We start from the raw sequence: 23,338 nt of genomic DNA, 5'->3' as shown, positions 1-23,338 counted from the left end.
AACTTTGGCAACGAGGCTATGTTTATGTTCTACCCAAAACCCAAATAAGTACACACACTATGGACAGAGAAACTAAACAGCACTCGGGAACCGAAGAATAGAGGGGGCCTGCGATAACGCGGTATAGAAAAAGCTAACAAGTTCAACAAACCAGAAACAGTCAAAGTCCGGGAAAGAACGGCGGAGACACCGTAAGGGTTCACTGCGGTAACGGGGTTGTCCTACTTCACGTCCCAGGGGCGCAGTCGTGGTGGTTCGGCGTTGAAAGATCCAGGTGGCGTGCCGAGGCCGCGGTGATAGAGCGCGGCCCCAGCTCCCTTAGCACAGTCGTGGCGAACGCAGCTGTCTTGGGGCGTCGCTGTCTTTCACCATTGCAAACCCACCCGACTTTTTTGCGGAGGAGAAGTTCTGGAGGCTGCGGTTGTGGAAGACCTGTTGGGACACGGCATGGGTCCGGTCGCCCGACCGCCGTGCATCCCGGCCACGCTCCACACTCCGACTCCTTCGCTGTTCTTCTCGGGATCGCTACTCCAGCCCGCCTCTGTCGCTGGGCGCTTCCCATTGGCCGGCTCGTGTGTGTGGGGTGTGAGGTGAATTACCCCGCAAGACGCTGATGACCCTTAGAGCGTGTCTGGTTCGTCGCCGTCGTCTTCGGTTTCACTTCACGACAGTGGCTGAATCGAGTTATAGGCAGACAGACAGACAGACAGACAGACACACAGACACACAGACAGACAGAGTAAAGGGCTATAAAGTAAAATAAAAGCCCAACCCGTACCACATATGTATCACGGGTAGACAGACAGGCAGACAGACAGACAGACAGACTAAAGGGCTATAAAGTAAAATAAAAGCCGCCCAACCCGTACCACATACGTATCACGGGTAGACAGACAGACAGACAGACAGACAGACCAAAATTTCTGAGTTTAAGTAGCCCAAGAAAGACTATCGTCTTTAAAAGTAACGTTGCTCGCTGCTCGGCGTCTCACACCCAACCGATGCGCCGAGCGTCTTCGCCAACCTCCGTCACGCTTGTGGCGGCCCAGTCCATTTGGTGATCATGCGAGAGGTGGCTGGGTGTAGAACCGATGGTTCGTGTGTCGCGGCAACACCGGCGTGCGCCTGTGGAGGCAGCTTAGGTTTGGGGCGATTGGCGAGGACGCGACAATATGATGCGATTTTCGGTGACTCAACAGATCGTCGGTAATAATGAAGACGAAATGAGGGGGCTTGTCATAGTGTTTTGAAGCAGAGGAGAAATTCACCAAATGGAGAAGTGGCAAGATAAGCATTTGACATCGTACAGGCATCTGAAAAATTATTTTCAAGGGTTACCAAAACAATTACCAAAGCAAAACAATACAAGCATTACCAAAACAAGCATTATCGTAAAATGATTGTACTAAATTTGATTGATTGATTAATTCTGATGTTTAACGCACCTGCACTATATTCGAAACTCGATCAATGTGATCAGTAACTGAAGATACAGCACTGACGCAAATTTTATTGGTATAGCAGTGTTCGATTATTTTGTATCACAGCCTACGTTTGTTTCAAACAAAAAAATGTAATAATTTTGTCTTTGCTTTTGTTCAACTTCTGAGCTTCTTGTATTCATCCTCTTATAAAAGATGTGGAAATTATTGTCTGTTTGGATTTTATGTTTCAACTTTTTTGATTGATTGATTGATTGATTGATTGATTGATTGATTGATTGATTGTAGGGTTTTAACGCGCCCACGCAACGCAGGCGATGACACTCGCCGTTGTGGAGGGCCCCAGATTAATTTTGACCACCGGTGAATCTTTAACGTGCGGCGAAATTTCGTACACACGAGCGTTTTTGCGTTTGGCCACCATAAGAAATGCGGCCGCCGCGGCTGGGAATCGAACCCGCGTCTTCGGGCTCAGCAGCGCTAGTTTAAACTACTTTTCTTTACAAGCGTTGACACTTTGATACCAAAAGGTTTTGTAAAGGTCTCTGGTTGTGGTCTTCCTTGTTTAAATTTAGCGCTGTCCAATGAGGTCGGGGAATGGACGCCCCAGCCTTGTGGGAGGAAGAGCCCCACGTTATATCTGGCGCAACAGCACTGTCAAAACTGTAGTCACGTTGAAAACATGGCGAGTTGTTAAAAGACACATTTTCTCAGGGAAGTGTCAAAAATATGCACAGGTGCAACCGAAATGGTTTTTGCATGTCTTGGGAACCACGTGTTTGCGATGACGAGCAGCACAAGCCTGAGCCCCTTCGGGCGACGCAAGCCGTTACCGCAACATTCTGAAGAAAGTGGTTACACAGTGGATGAATAAGAGCAACTACCATGATTTAGAGTCACTCCAGCTGCAATTACAGCTGTGACCAACCAAGCATTGCGCAGAGGGGTATAGCATACAGGAAACATTTCCTGTCCCCTTAGAGTGGGTGCTGGGTGCGTATTCTCGCTGTCGTACGCTTGCTTCTGTGTCTAAAGTAGAGACATTTTGCCAGTACGCTGTGCCGGCTGATTTATCAGCAGTTGACTATTAGTGACAGCTGTCTGAGGAGAAGTTCGGGCCTCCTCAGTTAGGTAGAAAAGCGGGACGGGTGCCCCAGGAGACGGCGAAAGAGCGAGCAAGAGAAAGTGGACGTTTCACACAGGCGAAACTTTACAAAATGGAGAATTGTTGTTTGAGAAATTGAGCTATGCAATTGCAGGAGAGCCCTAGGGACTTGTCCATGCTGGAAGAATTAATGGGCACCCGTGGGGGCATATAGGCCGAGGGTTCACGGCTTAAGGGAAGGTTGTGAATGGGGACCGTGCAACCATATGTGTTCTATACCAAGGCGCTAACAATGTCCCGGCCGATGGCCCTCCAGTGACTTGTGCACACTTGTAAATATTTGTAAAAGGTTTATTTTGCGCGCTCAGGCCAAGACAATTCTTGTTATATCGCAAACAAAAACAGGGCAATATAATTGGCCGATTTTCCACGAAACAAAGGGGATGGCGAAGTGCGCCTTTTCTGTGAAGGTTGACCGCAAACAAGCCAGACATATTTTTCTGTCTCTTTACACGCGCTGATTGTTGCAACACCATTCGGGCATGCAGACACGCACGCCCACTAACACACACAACTACAAACACACACCCGCGCTCGCACAAACCCAGAAATGCGGCGACTAAATTGTTGAAAACACGTAGAAACAATCACAAAAGCTTTTTTAGGCATTCGCAGTGGCTTCACGCAATTAGAGTGAGCTACAAGCTGACCAATCATTAGCGCTCCGGAGACGGCGAGTGCAAAAGGGCAAAGTGCTGGAAAAGCGTTCATGGTCACATTCATGTAGTGAGAGCGATACTGGACTGGGAAATGACCCTATATAGATGCGTCAATGTGCTGAGGCTCCAAAAACTAAACAGAAGCGAGGAATAATTGACATGTGTCGGATGCACCCGCTTTAAAAGTGACATTGTCATGCGAAGACAAGGGAAGAACATGAAATTCCCAACACATGGAGAAAGCATGCACAAAAAGGTTACGCAAGGGAGATGAATAGCAAGGTCAATGACGCCAAGTCCTTCGCCAAATGCTCGATGCGAGAACGCGATCCCCGCAAGATGACGTCTAGTCGGAAGCGATAGCGGCCCTGCGGGGAAGGCGATCGTGGGGTGAATGAGACACATAGAGGTGAGGCGTTCCGGCACGTGCCACGTCTCAGTGGTTGTAACAACCACTAGCCTAGGGCCTCCCTCTGAAAACCAGTCAGCTCGTGGAGTTTGCGAAATATATCATCCCCGCCTCCAAGTGAACTGCGTTTAAAACAAAAGAGGGAGCTAGGAGCGGTGCCGCACCACCGGGAGTCAAGAGATGTGACATGGGTGTACGACGCCGCCACGCCATCGCTGCGCTCCCAGGTCTGGCGGTGCGCTGGAACCTTGCAAGCGGCAAACACCTGCTGTGTTGTAGAGCGGAGTTTTGAAGCGGCCACTTATAGGGTTCCACCTCGTCCGTCGCCGTCGGTCTCACTGTAACCGACATAACGAAGAGGACACCGAGGATAAAGCGAGGAGGAAAGCGGAGGAGACGAGAATGGCGAAAGTGTGAGGGGGAGGGCGGTATGCTTAGGCTGCGGGAGACGTGTTCCGCGATGATGACGCGCTAGAAGATAACGTAAGAGTAGCGCGCGCAGTGGTGCGTTCGCTGATGAAGCACTGCGGAGACGAAGGAAGTGCGGCCCGTGTAGAGGATCAGCGCCACTGACGACCGAATCCAGATGTGCGCGGTGCCGAAGCAGCAGCTATGCATTGCGCTGCGAAGACTGCCGTTCGCGCGCATCTCAAGTTTCATATTAGGTAGCACCATAATCGTCTCAGGTTTTTTCTTTTCCTGATTGGACCTCCTTATCATTTTCGACGACGCTTAGCCGCTTAGCTGCTCGTGTCCCGTTTGTGCCTATTGTGTGTATCCGTTTTGGTTTGGATGACATAACCGTAGTGTTTCGGCAAGAGATTTTTATTATTGCATAAAATTATGAAAGAACTTTACAACGTTTTTTGACGCCGCTAAAATGCTTTGAGGAATTTAGAATAACACGTCGCCACCATCCACCGTTAGGAGAAAGATGCGGATAGTTGCGAAGACAGAAATAAGTGTGCTGTCTAGTTTGACAAGTGGCAGTGAATAAGAGAAGACGGCGAGGCTGTGGCGACCAGCCGTCTTCCTTGCGCTCGACAACCCACTCGACCAGCGCCAGTCACCGTAAGTGAATTCATCTTATTGCTTTCGACCACAATACTCGTGGAGTTTGCCAGATAACATCGCTCTCTAAAGACGTGATCTCTGAGAGAGCAGGCGCACCTCTAGGCTGTTTCAGGATATACAAACAGGGCCAGGAAAGAGCGTGATTACAGAGCGACAACAAAGGCGATAGACGTGCTGTCTCATCGCGACAGGTTCCTGATTGGTCTCCCCAAAAAGAACCTCGCATTTTTTCTACGGAAAGTCTCGCGAAGATCAGGAGGACCAGCTTAAACGCTACCAAAGGGTCTTCCAGGAAAACCGACCTGACCAGACATTACAAGATGACCTATGTTTTTTTCCTTGCCGCACAGCGGTGATCTTGCTCGAAGGACACGCTTTTACCCCAGTACAGCTGTGCGGAGCAATTAAAGAGTTATTTTGGCGAAACAGATTCTACAAAGAAATGCGAGCAGACCCTTGGCCCTCCCCGCACGGGGCACCTTGAGTAATCTTGGTGACGGTGTTGGCGACACCGCGGACCCCGAGCCCCCATACTCTTGCTGTAATCTACCGTGGCTACGAGTTGTAAGGTGAAGGGCAGAAACCACAAACGGTGGCCGTCGGAGCCCAGGTCAAGCTCCGGCGGATGGGCTCCCTGTCTGTTTACCAGGCAGGGAGCTCCGGGACCTCTCAGGCTATCAGGGTAAGGTTTGAGAAGAAAGTACCCCCGTCCCCTGCTTTTTTCAATATCGCATGGCTTTTTCTTTATCCCCCCAATCCAATGATCGGCCCCCTAAAAGGGGCCGCACCGAAGTACTAGCTAAAGGTAAACCAGAACATTTCCACAAATTTCTTGTCATTCACTCTGCAGAAACCACTCCTGTTGCAAAGAAGTCTGTCATTCTGTTGGCAAAGTGCATTGAGTCTGTTGTTGGTTCAGACTATGATGCTAAGAAACTCGCCTCAGGTGATGTACTGGTCGAAGTAAAAAGGAAAAATCAGAGTGAGAACCTACTGAAACAGACGACGTTGGCCAACTTGACTGTCACTGTGACACCACACCGGACCCTCAACTCCTCGCAAGGAGTCATATCAGAGAAAGAACTAGAGTCTGAGACGGAAGCAGATCTTCTTGAGGCGCTCCAACCTCAACATGTAACTGCAGTAAAACGAATCGTGATTCGTAGAGCAAACCAAGAAATTCCGACAAAGCATCTAATCCTAACGTTTGATCGCACAACGCCTCCAGAAAAGGTCAAAGTGGGTTTTCTTAGCTGCAACGTACGACCGTATGTCCCAAATCCGAGGCGCTGCTTTAAGTGCCAACGATACGGCCATGGAACCCAGTCATGCAGAGGGAAGTTGACATGTGCCAACTGTGCTGAGACAGGTCACTCCTCAGAAGCTTGTGAAAGCACCACTCAGAAGTGCCCGAATTGCAGCGGACCGCACGCTGCTTATTCGCGTGCGTGTACACAATTCAAGGCCGAAAAGGAAATAATTCACATAAAAGTAAATGAAAACATCACCTATCCAGAAGCGCGCCAAAAGCACAAGCTGCTTTCGGCCACATCGTACGCAGACGCCGCCCGCCGGGGGTTGGGGCGGCGTTTGGTCAGCACGGCAACACAGTGCAGCCTTCTTGCTGACGTGTTGTTGTCCCAACCCCCAGCTGAGCAGCCACCTGCTGCCTCTACAACACCTGTAGAGGCTGCGGGGGCCCCGTCTCTTGCCGGACTGCCTTCGGTAGTCCAGAGTAGTCAGGAATCGCCCAGTGTGGCGACTCCAACGAATGTGGCGAGTGCGATCGCCGCTGGGAGCTCTGCCGCTCTCACTGTGTCCTCTCCACAGGCCCTAGGGACACCTGAGGGCACGGAGGAGATGGACACGGTAGGGCCCACAGAAGCGCCCATCCTAGCCCCGCCGCCTGCTCCGCCCGCGGCGCTTGCGGCTGGAACCAAAGGCACCCGTAAGGGTGCCAAGTCCAGGGGGCCCGGTCCGCCGGACACCCCCCGAACATCTGATGAGGAAATGGACGTCGGACCGTTCCTGTCTGCATCGCTGCGCAAGGAACGGGCTGCGGCGTCCAAACCAACAGAAAAGCCAAAGAAACCCGCTCCAAGAATACAAGCCCCGATAGACAAAACATGAACCCACACACACATTCCAGTAGCTCTTAAGGTACATAATGGGAACAGAAAATATCATCCAGTGGAACTGTAGAGGCCTCCTTAACAATCTTGATGATGTCTACGAAATATTGCATTCCAATCAGCCAAGTGTGATGTGTCTACAAGAAACACATTTAAACTCCAAACACACAAATGTCTTGAATAGTTACATGGTATTTAGGAAGGACAGGGCTGGTGGTGGTACATCTTCAGGTGGTGTGGCCATCATTGCCCGAAAATCATTGGCATGCCACCCTATCCAATTACAGACTGTCCTTGAGGCTATTGCCATTAGAACCATAATTTTCAATAGGCTAATAACAGTGTGCTCCATCTACATCCCTCCTGATTTCCAGCTTTCAAGCTCCGATTTCGAGGGCCTTGTAGATCAGCTACCAGAACCTTTCATTCTTATAGGTGACCTCAATGCACACAACACTCTTTGGGGCTCTCACCGCACAGATGCCCGAGGTCGCCTAATCGAAAAATTTCTAATATCTTCAGGAGCATGCCTATTTAACAAAAACAAGCCTACATACCATAATATAGCACACAACACTTATTCACACCTCGACTTGGCCATTGGCTCTGCAGTACTCTTTCCATCACTTGAGTGGGATGTTGGCACTAACCCATATGGTAGTGACCACTTCCCTACCTCACTAACATACATAGATAAAGGCCCTAGCAGTTCCCCTTCCCATTGCAAGTTTATAGAAGCAAGAGCAAACTGGAACACATTCACAGAGGCATCTCAACTACACTACACAGACATAACACCCTTACCTGTAGAGAAGGCAACCCAGCTCGTCACGGAGCACATTCTCGCCGCCGCCAAAAAGTCAATACCCCAGGCCTCTGGGGTCCCGCGCAACCCGAGAAGGCCCTGGTGGAATGACGACTGCAAGCGTGCGCGGGAGGCCCAGAACAAGGCGTGGGGCATCCTCCGTAGACACCCCACAAGTTTTAACCTTATTTCTTTCAAAAGAGCGAAGGCATTAGGTAAGCGTGTGCGCCGTGAGGCAAAAAGGGAGAGCTGGCGCGCCTTTCTCACATCCATAAATTCATATACGGACACCCACAAGGTATGGACCCGAATACGTAAACTAAAAGGACAACACACACATAGCCTGCCCCTGGTTAACACCACAGGGGACACTCTGGAAGATCAGGCTAACACACTTGCACAACACTTCCAACACGTCTCTAGTTCTGCGCACTATACAAACACTTTTATGCAACACAAAACATCTACCGAAAAGAAGCCTATACGCGACAAGAACAAGTCAAAGTCTGGATACAACTGTGAATTTACACTCCATGAGCTGAAGATTGCTCTTGCCACTTGTAAACCTTCTGCTCCAGGTGCAGACAACATTACATACACTATGATTCAACACCTACACGCAGACACCCTTGAGACACTCCTGCACCTATACAACCAAATATGGCTATCGGGGCACCTTCCAAGGCTTTGGAGGGAGGCCATAGTTGTGGCTTTTCTGAAAGAAGGGAAGGACCCTTCTTCTCCCGCAAGCTATAGACCTATTGCCCTGACAAGCTGCCTGTGCAAGCTCTTCGAGAAGATGATTAACCGGAGGCTCATGTACTTTCTTGAGTACAATGGTCTTCTCGAGAGCTGCCAGGCAGGCTTCCGGGCAGGGCGATCCACAAACGATCAATTAGTTGCACTGGAATCTTACATTAAGGATGCCTTTATACACAAACAGTACTGCATGACCGTATTTTTTGATATCGAAAAAGCATATGATACGGCATGGCGTTACGGCATCCTTGCAGACTTAAAATCGTATGGTGTAACAGGTAATATGTTGAACACTCTTGATAGTTACCTGTCCAAACGAACATTTCGTGTGAGAGTCGGGTCAGCACTGTCGAGAGTTCACATTCAAGAAAATGGCGTGCCTCAAGGCGGAGATTTGAGCTGCACGCTTTTTATCGTCAAAATGAATTCGCTTCGGAAAGCATTGCCTCCATCGATCTCCTGTTTAGTATATGTGGATGATGTACAAATATCCTTTAAATCTTGTAACATATCCATATGTGAACGTCAAGTCCAGCTTGGGGTAAAGAAACTCTCTCGCTGGGCAGACGAAAATGGTTTCAAACTTAACCCCACAAAAAGTACCTGTGTCGTATTCTCAAGGAGACGTGGAGTAAGGCCCGATCCTGAAATAAACCTCAATGGTGACCCGATCCCTGTTAAAAAGGAACATAAGTTTTTGGGTGTGGTGATGGATGAAAAACTTACATTCATACCTCACATCAAACAACTCAAACAAAAATGTCTAAAAACAATGAATATTTTGAAAGTCCTGTCTCACCAATCATACGGTGCAGATAAACAACTCCTGCTGCGCCTTTATACCGCTTTGGTAGGGTCTCGTTTGGATTACGGTAGTGTTGTCTACGGGTCGGCCACAAAAACAGCGCTAAAAATGCTCGACCCAGTGCTGCACCTGGGGCTTCGCCTCTCGTGTGGTGCTTTTCGTACAAGCCCTGTCCAAAGCCTGTATGTGGAGTGTGACAAGTGGTGCCTGGAGTACCAGCGAATTTATGTTGATCTTTTATATGCTTGTAAAATATCATCAATCGACAACCATCCTTTTAAACCTGTTTTTATGGATACATCCACGTCACAGCTGTTTTTAAATCGTCCATCTCTGTCTCTACCTTTCTCACTTAGGGTGAGAAGGGAAGCTTCTGAACTGTCAATCTCCTTTTTGGACACATTCAGAACATCTACCATTGACTTTATAGCCCCCTGGCAATCTCGCCCTGTATTGTGTGACCTGTCCTTTACACAATTACAGAAAAGCAGGGTACCACAAATCGCGATTTCACAACATTTTCAGTATCTACAGCGAAAATACCAGGCTGCCGAATTTTTTAGTGATGCATCGAAAACTTCCATCGCGGTGTCTTGTGCTGCGCACGGACCCAACTTTACGGCCTCTACATCGATGCATGTAAATTCAAGCATCTTCACGGCGGAAGCGTATGGCATTTTTCTTGTTGCTGGTCACATTGTTCAACATCACATTCAAAAATCCATCATCTACACAGATTCACTCAGCGTTGTACGAGCATTATCATCCCAAAAGCGTTCTAAAAATCACGTCATAAATCTAGTTTTTAAGACTTTAATGTCAGCGTATGTCAAAAATCTCGAAGTGATTGTATGTTGGGTACCGGGTCACTGTGGGATTGCGGGAAATGAGACCGCAGACCAAATGGCCGCCGCTGCGGCACACACGAACACAGTGGACATTACAAAAGTACCGTACACCGACCTCAAGCCATACATAAGAGAACACCCTCGCAGAACCTGGCAAGCCGACTGGAGCACACAGACAGACAACAAGTTACACCTAATTAAACCACACCTAGGACCATACACTACTGACTCGCACAACAGATTCATTGAAGTTGCACTAGCTAGATTGCGGATAGGCCACACACACGCAACACACTCCCATCTGCTCACTGGTTCTCCAAGACCCTTGTGTAGCAGGTGTGGGGAGGGCCTATCTGTAATTCACATTCTCATTACATGCAGAGCACTCCACAGAACAAGACGCAAATATTTCCCACGACTATACAGACAACACATCCCACTACATCCAGCACTGTTTTTAGCGGATGATCCCATAGTCCCCCTACAACGTACTTTTAGGTTTCTTAGCGAAATCAAATTTTTACAGCTTATTTCCTATCACGCGTAATTCTTGCACGTAGTTTCATGCCCTGCACTATCACACCCTGGCCTTTTACACCAGCCATCCTCATCGTCTCACTGATTTTACTATTTTAATCTCTGCTCTTATTGAGTAGTCTTAGGGATTACATCTTCAACCGTCATACATAACCATAGCTTTGGCGCTCTTTGCCCTAGTTGGCCTTGCGCCATAAACATCCAATCATCATCATCAGACCCTTGGCCCGCGAGCAAGTTGCCCATAGAAACGTATGATTAACGTTGCAGACGTTCTGAGAGTGTGTTGTCTTCTAAATGCAAGTGTGTGGGATGGGGACAGGACAGAGTTGGAGTTGTGAATTTTTGATCGAAATCAAATCAAGAACCTGGCTTTAGCAGATGATGTACTGCTACACTGCCGTGGCCTCAACATGCGTGGGGTTATCCCGAACTTCGGCAGTGTTTTCAACGTAGCTGCTCTTGCTAGCTTGGACGTGCTTTCTCAGCAAGACATCGCCACGATGGTAGGGATGACCATCAAAGAAGCACTACATAATTTTATTAGTGAGAGCCACGGGCAAGCCCACCCAGAATGTGGATGCTGCATCAAGAGCCTATGGGACATCAGCGCGCCTTGCAAGATTACTTTGAGAATACGCATGCCACAACCACGGAAGGTCCGGCAGGGCTATGGCAACAATTACTGTGGGGACCGATTTGTCTTGCTACCTCGCGGTCACCAAGTGCGTGGTCCCTCATTGATCTCGCTGAAAAACTCTTCCCTTTGCTAGGCATCCCATGCACTGTTTAGCGGAATCATGCGACAGCCATGTTACTTCGTTGGAGCATCGTACTGAAAGCCCAGCATTCACTTCCGACAGCAGAAAGAGAGAGAGAGAAGGAGAGAGAAGCTTTCTTTAGAACCAAAGGCGGTTGAGAAAACCCGACGACAGGTCTTCAGTGAATGCTGAACTCAGTTCTAATGCGTTTTTGATGTACCGCACTACAGCTAGCTGTTCCTCAAAACTGGAGGGGAGAGTCACCAAGGTTGGGTCAATGAGATATGGCAGCTGCGTCGCCGTGCGTAAGTCAAGAATGCTTGCTGGATTGTACGGACCCTCCAAAAGACCATGTTTCTGATTGGGATATCAACCACAGTGTTTGCAAGCTGGCGGTTCTCCTGCCCTTCATTTAGAGAAAAGGTGTCGCCTAGCTGGGGTGCATGTAGAGTTAGTCTGAGCTTGTCTCAGTAATACTGTTTGCTGCCAGTTTAGGTTAGGGTGATGCGGATGTAATTCTCCTGTGTTTAGGTTAAGGTCTGTTAGTGTATTGTTCGTGATGTCACGACAATCGGACCTTTCCAGGAAGAAGTTCGGTTCTCAGATTCCTAATTCACGTGCAAGTGTTTCTGCCCGAATGTTGGCAAACATCTCCGCGTGGCCAGGTGTCCAAATAACATCGTAGTGATGATAACTGTGTATATTCAATAGATTTGCTGTATCTTTATTCATGTCGTTCAGTATAGTTTGCCTGCGTGCTTTTTGAGAGTGTGCAGAAATGGTCACCGGAAGTTCTGTACTATGGGCCTATGCGGTGTGAAGGTGTGGTGGCATCTAAGGGCTCTGACGAAGGCGTGGAGCTCAATGCTTGCTTTGTTGATATTTGCGCTACTTTTATGAATGCTAGCTACTGGTGGATGAAGGTCTCTGTCCAGCAATGCGATGCTGAGCTTGCCACTGCTGGAACTAATACTACATAATATATTGTTTCGCTTGTTCGACATCTTTTCACAAGTTTCTGTAAAAAATTCTGTGCCGTCTTCTGTCCTCATTACTTTCGGGATCCATATTTCTGTGTAAAGGGGACATTTCAGCGGGTCTCGAGTTTGGCTCTTGAGAAATGGGCCCTTGATTTCCTGTGGCTTGTTTCGACGTGCGGGGTCGAAATTGGTGCTGGTGAGGATATTCTTGCCTTTCTCTGTTGACTGTGGACTTTGAACTTGGTTTACTAAATGAAGTGAAACGTTCTCATCAACAGTATTGTTAGTAGCTGTACTGAATAGGTCCTCGTTGCTAGTCGAGATTGGTACTCCTAAAAAAACCTTGGTAGCTCTAGCTTAATTTTCTTTTGCTTGTGATGGGTTTAAGTACGAAAGGTGATATCTAAACCTGGAAATTATCAAGGCATCTTTCAGCATGAGGGCTTCTTTCTCCTTCAATCTAGAAGTACGGTTGGTGATTCTTTTCATCATCGGAATGATGTTATTGGCTTGCTTCAAAATTTGCTGAATTGTTGTATAAGACTCGCCGTCGTTCTGGCAGCGAAGTCCCAAGACCTTTATTTCCGCTCTTTGTGGGATGTGAATTTCCCTTAAAATCACATTACTTTTTCTTGGCAGTTTTGTTTGGTATGCTTAGTTACGAGAAGAACCTCCTATTTGGCAGGGGAGCAATGGAGGCCTTTTCTTTTAGCCTCCCATTGAATTGTATTTAGGGCTACTAGCAGCGCGCTGTCATTGTGCCCCCAGAACCATTAGTTATCCATACCGTAATGATACCTGTGTATAAGGTGTACTTTATGTCTGGCATTTTATCCAGTTTTCTGACGACTTCACCCTTCGCTGGCTTAAAAAGCATGGGTGACAGTACCGATCCCTGTGGGGTAACTCTGCTTGGGTGCTTTAGTTTCCGATGTGTGCGATCCAAGGAAAATCCCTAGGGTGCAGTATTTTAAAAATTTCTCACGTAGTTACAGATACAGTCCTCGCAGTCAGTTTTTTCTAGCTCCTCAAGGATGCCATCATGTATGACAGTGTCGAATACTCGGGTTAAATCGACTGCTGAGATGGCTTTATTTTGAGATGCGCTTGGATTATTGATCCCGTATTCTTCAATGTAAAGCGGGGCGTCTTGGGTTGAAATGTATTATCTGAAGCCAATAATCTGGAACCGGAACCACGTCTTCTCGTGTAAATATCGTACTAACCGTTTTAAGATGATGCGTTCTGGTAACTTGCGTTGACATAATGTTGGAAAGATGTAAATATTGTACTAACCGTTTTAAGATGATGCGTTCTGGTAACTTGCGTTGACATAATGTTGGAAAGATGGGTATCAGATTTCCAATCTCTATCGGTTTTCCAGGTTTAGGAATGATGGTAACGTGAGTTCCCTCCCACTCCTGCGGCTATGTTCCACTTTCCCAAGTGTTATTCTTTACCTGCCGGAGATACTCACAATCTCATTAGTTTAGATTGCTAAAATTGCCGTCGCCAACTTGATCTGGCCCCGGAGCTGCGTGCCTGTTAGCTTCAACTATGGCTTCAGTAAGCTCTGCCCTGGTGATTGGCTGGTTACGGTAGCCCGGGTTGTTGGTCGTGCCTTTGCAGTCTTTGTAGGCCGGATAGTCTCCTTTGGGAAGGTAGACATTTGCTAGTTCATCTAGCAGGTCCTCTACCTTGTTATAGCTAGCTGTCAAAATGTCTACACGCTTGTTGAGTTCTGTTTTGGACTTCCCCGGTTGTATCAAATACCGCATTAAAGGCGAGGCTTTTTTCACGTGAAGGTTGCCGTTTAGGTGGTTGCATATACTGTACCAATTGTTTCTTGTGAGTTGAGATGCGTATGTTTGGATTTCTACACTTATGTTTGCTATTCGTTTTTCGAGCTCCCTGTTCAGTTTGCTTCTTTTCCAAGTCTTGGTTAATACTCGCCTAGCTTGCAATAGTTGCAAAAGATAGGAGTCTATGTCGGGGTAATTATCTGAAGCTTGTGCACTTTGGAGCACGACAGTACATCTTGTAATATTCTTGCATTCCATTCTGCTAGGGTGGGGCTTTGTAATGTTAGCGGTCTTTTACAAAGGTTATCCCAATTCGTGATGTAGACCTTTTTATTTCTATTAATAAATTTGGATATGGCAATTTCTGTGTGTTTAATCGTGTGACCGCTAGTGCGAGTTTCCGCTTTCGTATGCCTTTATTAGTATCAAATCTGGGCTTGTGTCCTTCTGAGCAGAGTTTTAGCGATGCAAAGTTTACCCTGTGTACCAAAGATTCCAGCGCCTTACCTTTCAGATCACACTTCTCGTAACCCCAGGCTCTGTATTTTGCGTTTAAATCCCCTGCCACCAGGCACGTTGAACGTCGTGCTGGTCTTTGAGAAAATAGTTGCAAAATGGCATCCTTCCGCCTTCGGAAAGCTGTTTACGTTGGTGATGTATATTTTATGTTCATCCTGTGCCTTACTTCTAATTAAAGCCGCTACTTACGTGGTCAAAGAATGCGTATCGGTGTCTGCGTTTGCAGCTATTAAACGTTTAGCTAGATGATGTCTGAATAAAGTGGCAATTTGTTTGCAGGGATGTTATGGTTCATAAGTTGTGTATCTAGGAATTGTTGGCATACGTCCTGTCTTTTGGAGTAGAGCAATATCAGGTTTGACGTGTGTCATCTGAATGTGTTGGGTAAGGGGACCTTTCTGTTTACAGAAGCCTCTACAAGTCCACTACCAGGTATTGCGGCAGCCCGTGTATGTGTTCTTATTTGCGCTATTCATCGTTGTTGACATTACCTGAGGTTGCAGGGTATGGTCTGAGGCGGCAGCTACCCGCTCTCTTTATAGATGATAGTTCTCCCTCTAGCTGGTCTATGCGTGTCACTAGAGACTCAACCTGTTTGGTTAGCCTCTAGACTGTATCAATGAGAGCAACGAGATGTTCCGTTACCGAGGGTGAAGCGGGGGTGGAGGAGGGAGGGTTCGTTAGGTCCATGGTTTCAAAATCATGTCGAAAGTTTTTTCGCTTTCATGCCTGATCTTGACGAATTCTTCAGCTAGTGATAGAGCCGTTTTTTGTGTGAGTTTCGACTTTTTAGGGAGGGATTCTCGTCTGCTGTTCTCCGTTGTCTTTATACTCCTATCGGCGTTTCCATCGGTTTGCGGTAGGGTTGGGAAATGTTCCGCGTCCATGGTATTGTCTGTGCTTACCTCCTCAGACGTAACAGAGTACTCATTATAGCTTTTTGATTTCTATGTAATTGCGAACTGCGGAATAGGTCTTCTCGAAAACTAATTGAAGCTCTGTGTTGCTGTTGTATATCCCATCGATCCAACCTGTTCTGACTCACCTGGGAATTTTTCTTGGAATCCGGGGTTCTGCTGTCAACGCGGGCCTTATTCTTGGTCTTGGTTTCGCCGCGCCCATGGTAGAAATGACCCGGTTTTGCTTCGAATACGGTCCCGGCTTGTGTGGTGGTTGCTGAAAACAACGCTGCTTCGGCTCTGGCTTCAACCTCGGATCACTTCGGCTACTGCCCTGTCGCCGAGAGTAATCTTCGTCCACGCGATACAGGCGGAGTTGATCCACGTTGTTCTGGGCGGAGAAAGGTTGACTTGTGGCATCACCGACGACACGCACTCGCTTGCGCTCCTTGTGGTTCGACCATTTGCGGCTCTCGTTTTTGTAGACGCTTGAGGTAAGCAGCCAGAGAGACCACTTTATTGGCCTTTATTCTTACGAAACATTTAGGACTGTCCGCGGGGTGGTCCTGTCCACAGTTTGCACATTATTGATTGCAGGAATAGTCTTTTTCTGGGGAGTCAAGTCGGATGGCGCAGTGGTTGCCCGTTTGCGTTCTTGCATGATGGGGAAACGTCTGCTCGATGCCCTATGGCGAGGCATGTTTTGCAAAACAGCGCCTTAGGCCGGTGCGGCGAGCAGTAATATGCGGTTTGTAGTGCAATACTTTCCGTTGAATATAGGCACCTTCAAACGTAATGATGGCTGTCTCAGACATTCACATCATTCTCCCACGAATTATGTTTGTACCGTCTGCTTTCAGGCTGCCTAATGGTGCTTCCGGTGGTTGCACTGCATTCACGTTGTGAATTACCCCTTGCACGAGCCTTCCCGAGACAACGTGTACACAACAACAGCACATTCTTCGCCCTGCACCTTTACGCTTTGCAGTTTTTCAAGTTTGGCTGCAGCGCTAAACTTACTGGTCTTGATAACTGCGATGTTCTTCTGGGCTTGGAGCTCCACAGATGTGGCGTTGTATTCTGCGTCTGTGAGTTGCGGCGCAAGTCTCAGCGCTATGGTGACGGAGATCGGTTTTGTGCGATTCAACACGAACCCCTGTTGTGCGCACGAGGCAAGCGTTGTTTGTAAACTTGGCGGCGCCTTTTTTCTGTTAACGTCCAATCATCCATCGCCTCGATATACGTATCTTGTGGCCACACTGAAATGAGCGCTGTAGCAGCCTCACTACAGGCCGAGAGGGATGGCGACGAACCGGCAGCAGCATGCCGGCAAATCGAACGTCGCTGGGCTCAGAGGTTAGGCTTAGGGAGCCCGCTTAGTTTGGCTTGCACACCGGCCACAAAACGTCCGAGAAATCGCACTTACTAAGATCGTTCGAGGGGCTTCTAGGGACGAAAAATTCGCCCGTGACACTAGTTTCGGGCGACGAATGGCGATTTCAACGCACAAAGAAACATTTTTTGATGATGATGATTCTGATTGTGGGGTATAACGCGCCGACGCAACGCAGGCGATGAGGGGCGCCGTAGTGGAGGGCTCCGGATTAATTTTGACCACCGGGGGATCTTTTTATCGTGCGCCGAAATCTCGTACACACGGGCGTTTTTGCTTTTCGCCTCCATCAGAAAAGCGGCCGCCGCGGCCGCGAATCGAATCCGCGACCTCGTGCTCAGCAGTGCAACGCCTTAGCCACTGAGCCACCGCGGCGGGTAAAGAAACACTTTCACCTGAGCGATGCGAAGGCACGTGTTCTGTCGTGCCCCTTCACGTGGGATTTCCTCTCCGACTGCAGAGCCAAGCCGCCATCGACTCTGAACGACATCAAGAGCCCCAATGTGTTTGAGCTGCGATATCCGTGGCCGTATATTTTGATTTTGTTTGGCCTTTTTGAGCCGGCTGCTCCATTTGGAATTCTGCACTGGCGCCGTTTTTGCCATTGAGCAGGTATTTGTAATAACCCATATGCTTCCATTCTCATCGACCCTATTTCACACGTATCAGCGTTAATCGACACCTTCCGTAGAGTTACGACGTCTTTTTTTGTTGAACTCAGAGTTTGAAATACCTTCCCACAAGGTCCAAGTTACAATGTCCACTTTACCTGGCGCAGAAACCATGCAACGCATGGGTAGATAGTTCTTTTTACACAGACGTATACACATATTCGCCACCTACATTTTACCCCCGCTGTTACATTCATGGACGTACGTCACTCAGAAAATCAACCTGTAAAAAATGCGCATACACTTCTATCAACAAGTGGTTCTGAGCTCCCTGGCAAAAGTTCAGGCTTAGAATTGCTTTTCTTTCGGAGAAGGAAGTTTTGTGAAAGTTTAACTCAGGCATTGGCCCTGCTTGCACACGTCCACATTTATCACAGCTGGTTTGTCTTCGGTTCTGCTATTCATGATGCTGCTGCACTTTATATGAACTTTATTTTTTCTGGGTGCTATTCGGCATAACAGCCTACTCCCATGTGGGCCAAATAAGGCCCGTTCTGTGCACTGGAAAACTTGGATTTATATATCAACTTATGACCCTACGCAATGTGTCCTGCCCTGTAAAAATATGGTATCCTGTTTTGTTCATCTACGAAGGCAGGTTGTCACAATTAGAAACGGAAACAATAGAGTTTATGGTGAAACGAATATTTGAGGGTAGGTTTGCAGAATCTAGTGTTTTTTATAGGGTATATTCTATCAACTAAAGAGACACTTCAAAACAGTAGGGGAAGGGAACTATACGTTGGCAGCGGCTTCTATGATGGGTTTCTTGAGGAAGAGAGTATAAAAACCGCGTTTACTGTCGGGACATATCGCTAAAGCCCGATTTGTCTGACAACACTCAAACGTAATCATTGCTTTATCTGTACGCGGTGTTACAAAAACACAAGTGAAAACTTTAAACGCAATGTGTTTTACCTTAAATGCCATCAGGGATATCTTTTATGGGGGTTACGTCTTAGCTCTGAGATAACAGCTTACCTCTTCACTGTAATAAGAAATGTCCACGAAAATGTTCGGAATATTTGCGACAGGCAACGACCCTTTGTATGGGAGCACTAAGTTTTTGTCTGCAAGTGGAGTAGGTTGTCGTGAGATGTTGATTCACCACACCCCTGCAGTTCTTTCACCAAAGTTGGGGGCAGACGGGGCACCTACTTTCTTTTTGTCATTTCCGTTTATACAAATAATGCACTCCACAGAATTTCCGGCTAACAGCTGGAATTAACCTAACCCTTCCATTCTCCGGCTGAGATAGAAAATACTACAGTCGTATTGGTACCATGTCAAGCAATATTTAAAAAAATATTACAATGTTTTTTTTGTGTACATATAGATATTGTATATTACCTTATATTCCATGAAATATAATTCTATCGCCTCTTGATCTTTAACGAAAATATGTCGCCAGCTTTCGCTGAGGAAAACGTTCACCATCTCACTATATTGACAAAGGGCGCCGACAACTAAAACGCAAAAATTCTTGTTGACACAGAACTAGTGCTCACAAGACCGCCCGCCTTGATGGGCGCTGAAAGGATTTGTAAACATCTCCATTATTAGCGTACATTGTAGTCTGGAGTCTGTAGGCCATGTTTTGACCACCCTCTCTGCGTTTATGCGACTTTATTTAGTACAAAATCAATACGAAAATGCTTTCGCCTTCTCTGCATCCTCTTTGCCAATTTCATATGACGTTTCATTTGTCGTCAAAACAAGATGGCTTGACTTGACCGCGCTACTGCACGGTTCACCGACACATGGACAGAATCAGTTGGTCAGCGTTAAGTCAACCGGCGGTCGGCGGGTCATTGCAATTCTTTCGCTCAGTTGAACCTAAGCCACGGCATGTTTCTGCGAAAAAGAATGTTCTTTAGTTCGTCAGCTAGTAGACTGCATGAAGTTACAAGTCCAAGTTGCTCCACACAACTGCACATGCTAGTAGAAAAATCTAAGGCCCATTGAAGGCGGGAGAAGAGTCAGCGAGGTTATTTTAGGTAATAAGGAATTAAAATCAACTGAAACTTTCATCGTAAAGCGGAAAACCATGGTGCAGGAAGCACTTTTCGCGCTGGCTTAACTAGCACAGCGGGCAGCAGAACGACGAGACATCTGCGAGCGATTTTTCGTCTAAGGAATGCAGTCAGAATCGCGAAGCAACGCCTCGATACAATTGCTGTTACGTGCAGCACCCTGCGGTTTATTAATCTCCAGACACGGCTGAAATCGTCACACGACCTTAGTAAAGCAGAAAAAAATATCGGAGCCTACGGTTGGGTGCAACTGTGTCGTGATGTAGCAAGACCCGTGCGTATGCAGGTGAAAGCTGATTGCAACCAAGATGTGTCACATGTTCAAAGGAAATTGCAGAAATACTGTTGCAGAAATTTTTGCCACAGGGGAACCAAACTTTGATGATCCTTTCAAAAGCCGCTTGCGATTGGCAACGCTTTCTCGGAACGAGAAAGACACGCCGTAGTGTAGGCCCCTCCAGGGTGATGTCCAATGATATCACGTCCAAAACTAACTGAGGAAGCTCATACTTATAGCAACAATATTGGAGTGAAGGTAGTTACACCAACAAAAAGAAGCACATCGGTGCAATCGTAGACTTAAACCTCCGCGACGGTCGTGAAGGTTGCGTACAGCTTCGCTACCTTCAAGTCTTATCCATTAGTGTGAGCTTCCTTCATTCTTTACCCGATATATCTTCTAGCAAGTAGAAACTTTTAGTTCACACTATTGTCCTAGTTGGCTTTGCGACAGCGAACCGAAACAAAGAGCTTCATTATAATAGACAAGGATCGAGGTGATGAAAAACCACGTCAGCCAAATATGCTCCAAGCATGCTTTCCCTGCAACCCAAAAGTGAAAAATAACTGTGCGTTACTTTTAGTCACGAAAGAAAATTTCGGCAATATTCAATACAAAACACAAATCAAAGAGGACTCATCGCCATCATCAGCCTATCTACGCCCACTGCAGAGCAAAGGCCTTTCCTATAGATCTCCAATCATCCTGGTCCTGTGCTAACTGCGACCAATTTATCCCAGCGAACTTCTTGATCTCATCTGCCCATCTAACTTTCTGCCGCCCCCTGCCACGCTTGCCTTGTCTAGGGATCTACTTTGTTATCCTTAATGACCAACAGTTATCTTGCCTACACACTATATGCCCTGCCCACACCCATGTCTTCTTAATTTCTACTAAAATGTCCTTAACACGTGCTTGTTCCCTGACCCACTCCGCTCTCTTCTTGTCCCTTAGTGTTACATCTATCATCTTCCGTTCCATTGCTCACCGAACCATCCTGAATGTAAGTTGAACCCTGTAAGTGAGCATCCCGTAGGTGAGTACCGGTAAGATAGAGCTGACCTACACTTTCTTCTTCAGGGACTATTTACCTTAAGATGACTATTTAACTGTAAAGTAGACAACTAGGTAGTTAAGGTATTACGAGATGAGCCTATTACAATGTCATTAGAAACAGTTACATTCAATTATTACACAAAATATACAATTTATTATGAGTCGTTGTGGAGAGAGAGAGAGAGAGAGAGAGAGAGAGAGAGAGAGAGAGAGAGAGAGAGAGAGAGAGAGAGAGCAGAACTTTTATTGAACATTTATATGCGTGGGGATGGCTTCTTAGTCCAGAAGTCCACGCGTCGTTTTTGCAGGTTCCGCCCTGTCCGTCAGGGTGACCTGGTCGGCGAGGAGGGCGCTGGACAGCGCTGTCTCCCACTGCTCGAGATCGGGGCTGGGGAAAGGGGGTGGTAAGTCCGGCCGGGTTTTGGCTACATTCCCAGACTACGTAGTATAGGGAGCCTGAATTTCCACAGAACTTGCATTCAGGTGGATGCTGATTGGGGAATTGCATATGGAGCCGGACCGGGTGAGGGAACGTGTTAGTTTGAAGTAAGCGAAGTGTCGAGGCTTGTTTTTTACTTTACTGTAGGGGAGGTGGTGGATAGACTACGTTCTAGCCGGTAATGCTGGGTAATGTAGCGGTAAGTCACAACAGGGGTGGGGTCAGGTTCTCCTTCCAGGGCCTGGTAGGCGAGGGCACAAGCTGTCGCGTGGGCGCATTCGTTGCCCGCGAGAGAGGAGTGTGCCGGTGCCCAGACTATCGTGACATGCCGTTTCGGGGGGTTTGTGAACACGAGGCGTATGCTGCGGGAGAGAGAGAGAGAAACAACTTTTATTGAATCGAGCTACTACGACGTCTTCTTAGACGCCGTCGATGGAAGTGGTTCCCGCTTCACGGGACCCATATGCTTCTCTAGCCGCCTGGCCCCTGGAGATCAGAACGAGCTGGTCTTCCAGGGCGGGGCTCGTTAACAAGGTCTCCCATCGCTCGGTAAGGGTGGATGATGGATGGGGTGGGATAGTGGGAAAGGTAAGAGGTGGGAGGATTGGCTTGTAGAAATCGCATTCTCCAATGACGTGTTGGAGCGTGCCTAACTGAATCTTGCAAAAATTGCATTCCTTGTCGTACCTTTCCGGGTACATCTTGTTTTGAAGGTAAGGGTGCGGGAAGGATCCTACTTGCATCTGCCTGTAAATCGCTTGCTGTTCTCTGCTAAGCGATTTGTGAGGATCGGGGTAACGTCGCCTCTCCGTCCTGTAGTGGTTCGTAATGTTCTTATAACTAATTATGGACTGTGGCTCACCTTCCTCTACCCACTGTTCCATCTCTCGGGCGAACTGGTGGGCAAGTTCGTTGCCCTCCAGCCCAGAGTGAGCCGGCGTCCATATCAATTCAACGTTCCTTTCAGATATGTCGCATTTACTGTTTAGAATACCTATTGCCGCAAGAGACACCCACCCTTTTCTATAGCTGTTATACGCCTTTTGGGAGTCGGTGACAATTCTTCCTACGTTGGGCTGTGCGAGCGCCAGCGCTATTGCGGCCTCTTCTGCCACCTCCGGAAAAGACGTCTTGATGGAGGCGCAGGTTACGAGCACATCCCGCGTCATAACTGTCAGCGTGTCTTTCGAGGAAAACTTGGGTAGCGAAGCGTCTGTGAAGAGAGTGACCCCCTCTTGCTCTTCTATTTGACCCAGAGTCTCCGTCAAGGCCGCTATCCGAGATATTCTGCGGCCGTCGTTACGACCCGGCCTCATGTTTCGAAGCAGAGGCTTACTAGTGATTTTATGCACCCATAACCTGGGTAACGGCCCAGTTTCCTTCCGGTCTGCCTCTTGCCAGCCCAACTTGGCAAGAACACGACGTCCCGCCGACGTTTGAGAGAGCCTAACTCTTTGATTAGACAAATGAGCTTCTATCAACTCTTCAACGACGTTGTGTTTCACCATGCCGAGAAGCTTGTCGGTCGACGAATGCTTCGGCAGGCCTAGCGCCATCTTGGTTGCCTTGCGTATAATGACGTTCAACTGTTCCCTGTCTTTTTTGAGTAGATTGAGGTACGGCGCAGCGTAAACGATGCGCGACGTCACGAAGGCCTGGAGAAGCGTCAATGCATCGTCCTCCTTCAATCCTCGTCTTCTGTTTGTGACTCTTTTGATCATATTCGAAATTTGTTCCGTAGAAACCTTGATTTTGGCGATCGACGCCCCCGCCTTGCCGTTGTTCTGGAAGATGACACCCAGGATACGTGCTTGCGTGGTTGTCGTTATGTTCGTCCCGTCGATGGTGATGCTGACGTTCTCTTGTTCCC

The sequence above is a fragment of the Haemaphysalis longicornis genome, unplaced genomic scaffold (assembly GCF_048455015.1).
Source record: "Haemaphysalis longicornis isolate Haplotype H1 unplaced genomic scaffold, Haemaphysalis longicornis Haplotype H1 scaffold_6, whole genome shotgun sequence".
In the NCBI taxonomy this organism is placed as follows: Eukaryota; Metazoa; Arthropoda; class Arachnida; order Ixodida; family Ixodidae; genus Haemaphysalis; species Haemaphysalis longicornis.
The sequence above is the reverse complement of the archived record's forward strand: the minus strand, read 5'-3'. Positions refer to the sequence as shown.